The sequence below is a fragment of the Kogia breviceps genome, chromosome 7, assembly GCF_026419965.1.
Source record: "Kogia breviceps isolate mKogBre1 chromosome 7, mKogBre1 haplotype 1, whole genome shotgun sequence".
Lineage (NCBI taxonomy): Eukaryota > Metazoa > Chordata > Mammalia > Artiodactyla > Physeteridae > Kogia > Kogia breviceps.
Window position 1 is genome coordinate 69,965,431 of NC_081316.1, and position 13,927 is coordinate 69,979,357.

Consider the following 13,927-nt stretch of genomic DNA (forward strand, 5'->3'; position numbering starts at 1 on the left):
ATGGTTTATTTATACTAGTTTCCCTTTTCACTAGAGAAATTGAGGGAAACTTTAGTCAAATATGATGCTTTATTTTTTTCTAATCCAAGTTTTTACTTATTTGATTGAGTATAGGAGTATGACGGTGGTGGTTGGGTGTGTATGTGTATGTGTGTGTGTGTGTGTGTGTGTGTGTATGTGTGTGTATGGAGAGAAGGCCCTTTATATAAAAGGTATAGGGATGGATTTGGATAATTTTATTATATGACCTTGGCATATTTTATTAACTTCTCTATTCCTCACTAAATAAAGTAGATGGTCTCTAAATCCCTCTTTGTTCTGACATTCTACAATATTCTTGATTAAAAGCTGAATGAAATTTTGTCATTTGCAACAATACCAAATGGACCTAGAGAGTATTCTGTTTAGTGAGACATCAGACAAAGACAAATACTCTGTGTTATCACAGAGTATAACGGAACCTAAAAACCTAAAAACCTAAAAAATAAAACAAACCAATGTATATAACAAAAAAGAAACAGATATAAAGAACAGACTAGTGGTTACCAATGGTGAAAGGGAAGGTGTGAGGGGTGGGATAGAGGTATGGCATTAAGAGATACAAACTACTACTTATAAAATAAATAAGCAACAAGAATATATTGTACAGTACAGGGAAATACAGCCATTATCTTGTAATAACTTCAAATGGAGTATAATGGAGTATAATATATAAAAACATTGAATCACTATGTTTTACAGCTGAAACTAATATAATATTGTAAAGAAACTATATTTTAATTAAAAAAAATAAAATTAAAGTTGAAAAAAAAGAAGTTGAGACCTTAATTTTGACATGTGCCCACAAAGAGTATTGACACAAGTTTTCCAGGACAATTTCAGAAATGTTTAGGAGAGTCCAGAAATGTCATTCATACCCTGATGGGCTCTTATTTTGTTCTTGCATTCACACAGGCATTGTAAAATATTCATTTCATGCAAAAAATGGGCACTTTGCTACCATAGTGCTTAGGCATCCTTTAGTAGAAATCTAACCACATTGAATCAAAATATCTGATTAAAGCCTGTATTCTCCATTAAAATGTGAACACCTAATTTGTTTCTTTCATCTCTGTATTCCCTGGATCTTACATAGTGTTGATCACATAACAGATGCTGAGTTACTGTTTTCTAAACTACCATAAAGCTGAGGAGAGAAAAGTCATGACTCTCAAATTTCACCTTGGGATTAAAATGGACTTCCTTGAGAAGCACAGTTCGAGGTGAATTCCTAGTGGTGCTGTCAACTTAAGCCTTGATATCTCTTGCCAGACATGTAATTCCCATCATAAGAGTAGTAATGCTCTAAACAAAATGCCCTCTTTGTGAAAAGGTCAGGATAAATCAACATGCTTTGGTTGCTTGACACTTTTGGAGTTATTGCTATTTTTATACCCTCCTCCCAAATAATAAGTCAATGCTTTGACAAGTATATATTAGAGGCAGGAAAACTTTCTAACAAATACACATATAGAGGGAGAAACCCATGTTTGGGAAAATAACTTATAAACCTTTTGGGTGGAGGTGTCTTCTTTTGGATTCTCATAAAAGCAGACCCAGGAACAAAGGTTTTTGAGAGTAAGTGGTTTATTTGAGAGGTGAACTCATAGAACACAGGTAGGGGAATGGCATCAGAAGAGGAGGAAACCAATCAACTATGTGTTACCAATTGGAGCTTAAAGTTGCTGGGAATTGTAAAAGCCTGTGTAGAACACACAGTGACAGTCATCTCACCAAGGGGTGGGGGACCTAAGGTGTCTATACATGGACATCCATCAATCACTGGTTGAGGATTGTGGCTTGACAGAGCATGGGCACATGTGTGAAGCAGGCACCAATAACCAGAGAAAACCCTCAGGCAAAGAGATACAGATGCTCACTATTGGTTTTCAGGCCTGCATACACTGATATGGTGTTTACAAGAGAAAAGCATAGGTATATCAGGATCAGAGGAGACAAGGATATAAAATTGGAATGAAGAAACAGTCCAAGCAGAAATGATGTCACTTAAAACAGGAAATTAACATTGTTAGCAGTAAAATAACTTATGGAATTTTATAAATAGGGATGTCTAATGTTCTGTTTGTGGTTGCTTAATTTGCCCAGTTGTACACATTTATTCTGCCACTAGCCCAATTCCAAATTTTCTGCATAGTCTGCTTCACATAAACCCTTTATGAGTGAGTCTTTTTTTAAAAAAAAGATGACTGTGTGTATTATCCTGCAAGAAGGAGAGCAAGTAACAAAGGCTGCAGGATAACCATCCCCAGATATACTCCCTCCCAGTGTTCTGCCTCCCCAGATAGGAGAGATATCTATCCTCACAGAACTACACAGAAGGAGTTCGAGGAGTAATTATCAGGCATTGGATTAGGGATTTTGAAGATAAAAGAGTTGCACCATCTGTTGGTTTCTCATTTGTCCCAGTTATCAAATTATTGCCTCTTTTTCCTAATGCACCCTTGAATACTCTGGGGTTTTTTTTTTTGAAGTATATTTAATTTACAATATTATATTAGTTTCAAGTATAGTAATTATATTAGTTTCAGCATAGTAATTTGATATCTTTATAGATTATACTCCATTTAAAGTTTTATAAAATATTGGTTATATTCCCTGTGCTGCACAATATATCCTTGTAGTTTATTTACTTTATACATAGTAGTTTGTATCTCTTAAACCCCTATCCCTATCTTGCTCCTTCTCCCTTCCCTCTCCCCACTGTTAACCATTAATTTGTTCTCTATATCTGTGACGCTGTTTCTGTTTTGTTATATTTATTTCTTTTTAAAATTTTTTTAGATTCCACATATAAGTGATAATGTAGAGTATTTGCCTTTCTCTGTCTGACTTATTTCACTAAGCATAATACCCTCTAGGTCTATCCATGTGGTTGCAAATGGTGCAATTTCATTCCTTTTTATAGCTGAGTAACATTCTATTGTGTATCTCTACCACAACTTCTTTATCCATTCATCCATTAATGGATGCTTAGGTTGCTTCCATATTTTTGTTATTGCAAATAATTCTGTTATAAACACTGGGGATTAAGGTGCATGTATCTTTTCAAATTAGTATTTTTGTTTTCTTTGGAGATATACCCAGAAGTGGTATTGCTGGATCAGATGGTAGTTCTAGTTTTAGTTTTTTGAGGAACCTCCATAGTGACTGCACCAATTTACATTCCCACCATCAGTATACTAATGTTCCCTTTTCTCCACATCCCCTCCAACATTTGTTATTTGTGGTCTTTTTGATGATAGACATTCTGACAGGTGTGAGGTGATATCTCATTGTGGTTTTGATTTGAATTTCTCTGATGATTAGTGATGTTGAGCATCTTTTCATGTGTCCCTTGGCCATCTGCATTTCCTCTTTGGAAAATTGTCCATTCAGCTCTTCTAACCATTTTTTAATGAGTTTTTTTTTTTTTTTTGATGTTGAGTTGTATGAACTGTTTATATATGTAGGATATTAACCCTTTATAGGTCATATCATTTGTAAATATTTTCTCCCATCCAATAGATTGTCTTTCCATTTTATTGATGGTTTCTTTTGCTTTGCAAAAGATTTTAAGTTTAATTAGGTCCAAATTGTTTATTGTTGCCTCTGTTACTTTTGCCTTAGGAGACTGATCCAAAAAAATAATGCTACAATTTATGTCAAAGAGTGTTGTACCTATGTTTTCTTCTGGGAGTATTATGGTTTCCAGTCTTACATTTAGGTCTTTAATGCATTTTGAGTTTATTTTTATATGTGGTGTGAGAAAATGTTCTAATTTCATTCTTTTACATGTAGTGATTCAGTCTGAATACTCCAGTTTTGATGCTGGAGCTGAGACTCAGATAACCACGTTTCTGCTTTGCCTGCTGATGCCCTGTTAGATTCTCCCTACAGGGAGTGCTGGAGGGAGACTGCAACGCTGGAGGAGCAGAAGACATGCTGCTTTCAGCTTGCTCCCTGGGGGTTTCTGTGGCTTTCCTGTTACCATTAGAGTCACCTCGGAAATGTTCTCCAGTAGTAGCAGTTCCCAGTAGCAGCTGAATCTGTCTGGGTTTTCCCAAATTTACAGGAACAGCTTTATCAGGCTTCTCCTCTGTCCAGAGAAAAGAGAGCCAGATGAGCTGAAGATCTGGAACTCAGGTCCATAGGGCACCTCTTCTAAGTTTTTAAGTCTTAATAATTGCAACCTCTTTGTTCCTTCAACCCTAGGGGTTGTAGCTGCTTCCTGCAGTTGTCATTTCCATGATGCTTAAGTTTTCTTTTTATTCCTTTAGTTACCTATTAACAACTTTACATTAGTTAACCATTCTTTATATTAAGTTCTCTCTGTTCAAGTAACTGTGGTTTCTGTCTCTTGACTGGTATACTTATGAAGTGGTTATTACAATGAACAAATAGAGACAAAAGATGTACCAAAAGTTACTGACACATTTTTGGAGCTACAAACCTGGTGATTCTGCTAGGCCATGCAGTGCCTGTGAGTCACCAACAGTGGCAGTGCCTGAAGAAGTTCATGGTAAAATGCGGTCAAATCAAAAATTCTGGCTCAACTTCCCAAGCCACACACTATTTAAGTTGTCTGGTTAGTTGCCTCTCTGCTGGGCTGAGGCTCTATGAGGTCAGTGATAGTGTCTGTCCATTCATGGTCTCATTCCCAGTGCTTGTGTGTATTTGCTTAATAAATGAATGGATGAAAAACACAGTGCAGTTTTAGGTGACAGAAAATTTAACAAGTCTAACGAACTTCCTCAACAATGAAAGTCTGAAAATCAGACTAAAGTGGAAAATAATCCCTTTAAAAATGTAAAGGTGGACCCTCCATAGTCCCTTTTCTGTCTCAAAATTTTTTCGCTTCTCTGTTTCCAGGCATCTTTGTGGGTTCTTTAGGTCCTTGGTTCTTGTCGCATTATTAATTACCTTAAAACATCATTCAACTGTAGCAGCCTTGGCAATCTTATTATCTCAGAGGGACAAGGAGCAAAGATTAGTTGTTTTATCATTTAAGTAATGAGAATTTTACACTTCTCTAAAGAGATTTATGAGAGTAATTAGTCTAAACAGGAGTTTCCAGCATGAGTATTATTAAGTGTAGTAATTAATCCTAGTGGGGTGAGGTACTGACTAGCAACTTAACAATCATTGAGGATGACATGAAATTTCAGTTTCAGGCATTTGTAAATACATATAAATGTGCACTACTAATACTTATTTAATAAAACACTAAATTTAGTTATAAAATTATCAATATAAAACATGATATACCAGCAAACTTTATGTATCTAATCTTTAGCTTATTTTTTCATGGTCTTATAATATTAAAAACTTGTCAAAAAATTACAGTGTGGCATGATACACTAGCAGAGCACTGGTCTTGGAGTTTGCCCCCAGCTCTGCCTTTTACTGGGTCTGTGACTCTGGGTAAATCATTTAATCTTCTAAATCTCAGGTTGATTCAGAGGAGACCTGAATATTGCAGGCCCCTTCCAGCTCTGGGCATCTGTAGCTACTGAAGACACAGACATTACTTAAATCAGGCAGCAATATTTAGTGCCTAGGCCATCCAGGTTATGAACTGAGCTAAAGAGAAAAGAGAAAGAGAAATTAGGATTTAAGGGCCTGCTATGTGCTATAATTTTTCCATATGTGATCTTATTTATACTCCTTCAAGTAGGAATGATGTTCCTATTATATAAACGAGGATTTAAATTTCTCAGGAAATTTAAAGAACTTGCATAGTAGGTAAGTTTGAGTCAAACTGAAGATGTTCAAATATCAGTTCTATTACCTACTGCGTAATATCTGAATGAGGATAATCATAGTTTCTACCTTAAGATCACTGAAAAAATAACCACACACACACACAACAAATGAGAGCATGCATCCAAATTTCTTAGCAAAATATCTGGCCCAGAATAAACATTCTATAAATGGTAACTATTACTATCATCTATTGTGATTAATTTTAATGTTATAACTATAAAATGTCAGTCAAGTTTAGAACTTATGTCATTTTGATTATAAACCCCACATAGACTCAATTATACCATCTTGATAAACTCTGAGAACTTGGAAAAGTTTTCTTAAATTACTATGCATCTTTCTACCCTATTTTGAAATACAACTAATACTTTATGCTTTAATCATTTTACAGTCATTGGATTTATTGTTAATTAAAAAACACAAGCAAATCTCTCCATGTTACTTCATACTCCATTAAATCAGATTCTATAATTGATGAAATATTTTTCAGACATAATAAGGTTAGCACTTTAAAAGATATTTTAAAATAAATCTAGATCTAGAACAGAACTAAAATTTAATTTTAGTTCTTTGGTCTAATTTATCAAAACCTTTGGTAATAACATAGAAATGACAAGACTTAATAATTTGGCAGGGGAGGAGTCTAGTGAGCAGCTGCTGAGGGTTAGGCATTGTGTCATCACTTTTAATCAATTTCCTAAGTCATTTGCCTTAATCTTTCCTATTGTAGATTCTTCATCTAAACCACAAAATACAGAAAATCATTGGAGTCCTTATTTCCATTTTCCCAAAGGTGGTACATAATTAGTACTGTAGCAGATTATATTTATTGTATTTTCCAGGGATGGAAAATATATCCTATCCTACATGCTTTCCTCACAATGTGACATTAACATCCTCTATTAAAAGATAAGATTTACATTCTCTCCTCTTGAATTTAAATGGGTCTGTATTGACAGCAGATGTGGTGTTATGTGACTTCCAAGGCTAAGTCATAGAACCATTCTTCAGACTACTCCAACTAATTTCCTAGTCCTCATGGAAGCCTGCCCTTGGAACTGAATCACCATGTGGTGAGGAAGCCATGAAACCATGGAAAGATTGTGTGTATGTGTTCTGGCCACAGTCTCAGCTGAGATCCCAGCCAACAACCAGCATTGAGCACCAGATATGTGAAGCCTTAGGAAGATCCAGCCTCCAAACTTTGAGCTACTCCAGCTGACTCAGTGGAGCAGGGACAGGTTGTTTCCACTGAGCACTGCCCCACTGCAGATTTGTGAGTGAAATGCATGTCTCTCCTTTAAGTCACCAAGTTTTCAACTGGTTTATCCTGCAACAATGATAAGCAGAAGAAATACCTTTCAAGAGGCATTGAAATACATATAATGGATACCTTAAGGCAGTAGAACTCATTTTTCATTCAAAAGTAGTTGAGTAAACCTTAGACAAATGATAATTCTGATTGAACACATACTTTCCTTTTGCAGTGGTCTTACCCTTCATATAGATATTCATAGAGATATGAATATGAAAGGTATAAGCTAATACTATGAGAGGGAAATACATTCTGAGATTGATTTAAGTTAAAAAAAAAACTTTAGAAGAAATTGGATTTTTAAAAAATATTAGAGATTCCCAGCATTTTGTCATCTTCTAAAGAAAAGACAGAATGGGCTTCCCTGGTGGCACAGTGGTTGAGAATCCGCCTGCCGATGCAGGGGACACGGGTTCGTGCCCCGGTCCGGGAGGATCCCACATGCCGCGGAGCGGCTGGGCCCGTGAGCCATGGCCGCTGAGCCTGCGCGTCCGGAGCCTGCGCTCTGCAATGGGAGAGGCCACAACAGTGAGAGGCCCGCGTACCACAAAAAAAAAAAAAAAAAAGAAAAGAAAAGACAGAATGGTAGGATACATGGAAGATGCTGGGAATTTACCAAATAAATTTCTACAAGATTTAGCTGATCCCTGATGTGGAAGAGTCCAGTGAGAAATGTGCTCTGCTGCTACCTGATGTGATCTTTTTTTTCCAACACTCTACTGTGAATTTTCAACAAACCAACTCTCTATCATGTATTTATACTTATTTGTTTTTCCTATTCTCACAGTAGGAACAACTTTAATATGGAGATTTTTTTCTTATTTTTTCCCTCCTTTTCATTTTAATCAGCATTAATCCTAGGCAAAATTCTTCACCCATTTCCAATCCCCATGCTCCATTTAGTACATGCCATTCCCCTTGGTTCTGTCTTCTGCATTTCAGCTGATCTCCAAGTCCTTCAGTTGTGTTGTTTCCCTGGACTGCTTACACCTGTCCAAAAGATTTAGCCTAGGTCTGCCTTCCAAGTCCTATCATCAATGCTCCAGAACATTCCCTTTGCAGTATCTAAAATGTTTAGGCTTTGTTGAGTTTCAGGGAAACCTAAGACCCCTAAGAGATTCATTGTGCTCTCAGTAGGGGCTAGAACTATGAATTATGAAGTTGGCCAAAAGGTAAACAATAAAAGAAAAAGCTATGTGAATGGTGTGGACTGAAAAAAATTCACAACATGAGAGTTGTGAGTTAAGTATTATTTGGGGCAAAATGAGGACTATAGCCCAGGAGACAGCACTTCAGTTAGCTCTGAGAAACTGCTCCAAAGAGGTAAGGAGGAAGGCCAGTATATATGTGATTTTGGTTAAAGGGGAGTACATGCAATCAAGCACATATTTTTTGCAAAAAGTTGCTATTAGTCTCATGAAGGTTACTGCTAGTCATGAGGAGCAGACGTCAGCATGAAGGAATTTAGTGCTTTTCTAGATATGAAGAAATGCAAGAGTTGGGCTTATAAAATCTCCTGAAAATATCTAACTATCTGAGGTCCTGTTCTGCCAGTTTCCCCAGAACACAGAGGGCCTCATTCCTGCTCTCCACCCTGAACTCCTTTCACAGGGTGGTGAAGGTCAGCAGCTGCAGCAGCTCATGATTTGGTCCTTGTAGAGGGAGATGGCATGTACCAGTTTGTAGTTGGCAGTGGTATATAGCAGTCACTTGACACATCCTCCCTTTTCCCTTCTGATGACAATCACAAACATCACTCGCCAGTTACAATATCATTTTCTGCTAAGCCCTGATCTCACCTAAACATACTTCTTAAAACAGTACTCAGGCAGCCATGACCAACTGCCTAGAAAGAGAAGAGAGGAGAAACCTACTTGCCAAATTAAACATGTAGCCACTAAAAAGCCATCATATATCAGTGTTTCTCCAAGAAAGTTTTGGAATGACACAGCCAACCCAGTAAAACCAGTAAACTAGTTGAGTCTTCTTTTTAATATGCGTATCTTGCTTTTTTATTGTTTTGTGGCCTCTCACATGTGCAAAATCCTCCTACTATTAGCATCCACCAAGCCCCAAAATAGGTCCCACCAAAGAAATAGGGATGTGAAGGAAAGAAGAAAAAAATCAGCATTTAACCTCTATAACTAAATTCTAACTCAATAAAATGACATTTTCATGCATGCTTTAAGAGTAACTTAAGAAATTATAGTTAGAAACCTCTCACATCTTATTGAAACCCTGGGTGATAATAGGGTACCTTGTGATTAGTGAAACATTTTGGTCTGTGAGGACAAAAATGCTCCCTGAACCCTGATTCTGATTGTTTCTGATTAAGGGTATTACTTAAACATGCCTGCAGAAAAAAAATGTAAATATGGAGTTTTTATCCCTCTCCATGACTTTATTTCTGTGTGCCTTTATTTGTAATAAATTTCATTAAACAGAATATTCCCATAGTGATTGCAGTCCAAAATGCAATTTATGATCCCTTTTAAGAGAGTTTCTTGTCCTTAGTTACCTTTAGTAGATAAATTTGCAATCCCCTTCAGCAAGCATGTGTGTAGCTGCTTTTAGTTTGGATATTTCATATCAGGTAGAATTGCCTGGCCTTCCCCATCCCCAGTGTCTGATTAAACTTACTCCATGGGAAAAAAAGATGTTACTCCATGGAGGAGAAAGAGAATTTATAATGTGAGCAATATCAACAGGAGTTGATCTATCATCACCTGGAAACACTGGGCTCTGAATAATTTATCACTAGCCAGACCTGGAAAACATAGTTATGACATTGAGTTAGAAGGGCCATTCTGAGAGTAAAATAATAAACTTTCTGTAAGACGCCTCCTACGTAGACACCAGCTCTGTCAATTGCAAAGTAAGCAGGTTCATCTGCCCTAATTAATTTGGGAACAAAATGTAGACGGCACATCCCAAATGGTAATAGTCTGAACAAATTCAGCAGCTGCCTTTGTTTACAGATTGTGTGCACAAAGTCAGATGGAAAGATTTTTAAAAGAACAGTAAATGGCAATCCACATGGATAATGAATTGGATTAATGTAGCAATTAAAGCTTATTAAAATGAAGCATTACCCTTAGAGAGAACCTGACAATGATGTAAAAGCTGAGGATCTGCTTTCAAAAACTGAGGTTTAACAAAGGAAATTTAAATTCTCAAAATGTTATAAAGTCCATTGTGAATATGAATGGCCATGCAAGACAAGACAGTTGAGGTTTAAGAAGTAATCTTAGCAGAGTAAAAGATTTAGAACAAGGATAATTAAATATTACTCATCTGGAATATAGATTTCCCTTAAACAAAGGGTGCCAAGTTTTCTGCGATAAAAATATCGCTGGGGGGCTAATACTTTGTTCTTAACATGAAAGAGAAACTTGTGAATTATAAATATTTCACCTGAAATGAAAAAAACAAAGGAAAATGGAAGTGCAGCAAGGAAGGGTGATAATGTGTAAATGATTTTACAAATGTAAAATGAGACACTGAGAGGTGAAGAAAGGCTAACAGCAAAGTTAATAAACCCCATTCTTAGGAGGTGGCTGACATTATTCAATCCCATTATACAGATTATAACCAAAACAAAGTAGAACATATTTCTGAATTTTTTCTATTGTTCATTGCCTCAAAATTTGGGGGTCAGAAGGAAGTTACTTCAGAGAGAATGGCATACAGTTCCTCAAGTTGTACTATTACAATTGTCAGAATTTCATTATGGAGTTTCCTTCCCTGCTGGAAGTTATTGCTCCTGTATCTGGTATACTCTGAATGGTACACAAACATGAAACAGTTTTATTTTTCTCTAATGACTATCCCCACGAGTGCTGTGTTGAATTTTTCTCTTGGCATGGTGGTAGATTTCCCAATAATGCCTTATGTTGAAAATATCAACTTCCAATTTACTTTAGGTTTAATTTAAAATTCCACTGATTCAAACTTTCCCCCACGTGTCCAGACACATGGTTTGATGAACCTGACCTGGTAATGGCGTGTGGGTCTGCTTTTTAATTCTTCCTTTCTGACCTTTACCTTGAAGTGAAAGAAAGATTTTGGTCTACTCTGGAAACACCTCTTTCATCCTCTCTTAAAGAATTTTGGAAGTTCTCAACATAACCTTCTCATTAGCATCACCAGGGACCTTTGAAAAAATATCCATACCAGGGCTCATTCTTGGTCTCATACATAATTTTAAAGGTGATTAAAAGAGGGGGGGGCAGGTGTACATCATTTCAAAAGCTACTGGGTTTATCCTCTATATTCGTTTCAACTGGTTTTGGTTTTCATGGTAGCATTGACTGACTGTTGATATCCTCTTGGTGACAGCATTCAAATGGCATGGCTAGGGAAAGGAGTGGGTATGGAAAGAGTATTTCAGCATACCTCCCTGTTATATACAGAAAAGTATAAGATTTGACTCCAGCCTGACATCTTTCAAACTTCTCCTTCTCCTGATCCCTCCAGAGTACAATCATTGACCTTTTGTTGCTGGGATCTTCTTTCCCCAAGGCTAAGAATGGCCTTGGCAATATTACTCTTCATCAGCTACATTCTACAGTGTCTAGTTGAGCCTCAAGTATCCTGTATACACACAAAATGGTGAGTTGGTAAGCAGATAGCCCCACTGCTGCCCTTACTCCTTCCTCTGACAACTTTCTCTAAGTCTCTTTTCCCACTGCTCATATAGCACCAGGGTTCCTGTCAGCATAGCCTCTATAGCTTACACAGATGACCCCGTGAACAGATACCATGCTCTGCTTTCTGGGGCATCCCAATCTTTACAGATGATTGAGTCAATGCTATCTTCAATTTGCTAGAGGTGGAGTAGGGAGTTCATGCCATTCTGACTTCAAAGCTCAAGATCTTTCCACGAGGCATTAATGCAGGTCAAAGGAAATGGAGAACACAGAACATAGGAAGTGAGATGGTGGGAATACACAGGTTAGCAACCCCATTTGGAAGCCAACTCCAGACATAACCTTGCCATGATACAATCTGAAGGACTTGGTGTTTCTCTACAATTTGCCCTGAGTAGTTCCATTCTCTTGTGTTGAATGAAAACATGGCCCAACACAATATTCTCAAGCATAGCAACAATAAATAATTTAGGCATAAAACAAAAGTAGAAACAAAAATTCACTGTCTACACAATTACTGAATACTTGATAAAGAAAGAAAGGGCATAGTTCCCTTCTCAGATGCACAGGTAGTGTAATTGGCATGTCCATTGGGGGAAATTTAACATGTATGTATGTTTGTTTGTTTGTTTGTTTGTTTTTGCGGTACGCAGGCCTCTCACTGCTGTGGCTTCTCCTGTTGTGGAGCACAGGCTCCGAGAGTGCAGGCTCAGCGGCCATGGCTCATGGGCCCAGCCGCTCCGCGGCATGTGGGATCCTCCCGGACCGCGGCACGAACCCATGTCCCCTGCATCGTCAGGTGGACTCAACCACTGCACCACCAGGGAAGCCAACATGTACGATTTTTAAAGCTTCACAAAGCTGTTAATCAAGTATAGTGTCACAGTGACAGATACATTTGAATTTGTTTTAAGATAGAAGAAAACTTCAATAAGTTGATTATGAGAAAATTCATTTACACTGATAAGAAAATTTTACCTGTGCAACTTAGTACTGTATTCTAAAATGTGTCCTAATATACAGACCTGCAAAGGACGTTTACCCAAATCTCCTCAGGGACATAGCAATGCTTTTAACTCAGGTGGTCACTTAGATGTCCTGATGATCTATGAGAAGTCAGGAATTTCACTATGAGGATGGCACAGATATAGGCAATCAAAAATTTAAGAAATACGTATCAAAATATCAAAACAATAAGTAGAATCTCACAAATTAGAATAATTTTCTTTTTCTTTTTCTTTTTTTTTTTTTTTTTGCAGTATGCGGGCCTCTCACTGTTGTGGCCTCTCCCTTTGTGGAGCACAGGCTCCGGATGCACAGGCCCAGTGGCCATGGCTCACGGGCCCAGCCACTCTGTGGCATGTGGGATCCTCGGCACGAACCCGTATCCCCTGAATCAGCAGGCGGACTCTCAACCACTGTGCCACCAGGGAAGCCCAGAACAATTTTCTTTTAAAAATTAGTGAGGGCACTTCTGTTTCCAGTAACAGTAGGCTAGACTATTTAAGCCAACTTTCCCAGCAAAAACACCTGGAAAATATGGAGAAAATATTTTTAAATTTTTAATATATTGAGAATAACAAAGCAGATAAAAATGACAGTGACAAATTAGGAAAACCAAGGAAACAGGGAGAGGAAAACTCTGCAATGAAGACTGCTTTTCCCACAGAGGTGACTGTAAATTCTGGAAGAAGTAGCTGAGAGGATGAGAAACTAAGTGATGTCTGTCATGGTCAAACAGAGCATGAGGAAAATTTGGAATCCCAGTCCATTATGCAGGAAGGACTGTGGTAAACTTCTCAGGCTTTAGCTTGGGACCCAGAAGGTTACCACCTAGATATAAGGGAAAATCATATGTCTCTGCTGTGACTAAAGCCTAGTTTGAGTCATCTCAAATCCCTGTAAGTGTATTAAGGTGACTCAGGTTCACATGTACTCCTACTACCTGACCAAAGCAAATATAAATCCTACATAGAGGAAGATAATATAATCCAGAACCTCAAGTTATTTCCATAAATTTTCATGCATAATGAATGGTATTTTATCAAATATCAAATCACACAAAGGATAAGATATTGTAAACAAAGATGAGGGAAATAATAAACAGCAGAAACACATCAGTGGCTCCAAATAGTAGGTACTAAGCATAGCTTTTAAAACA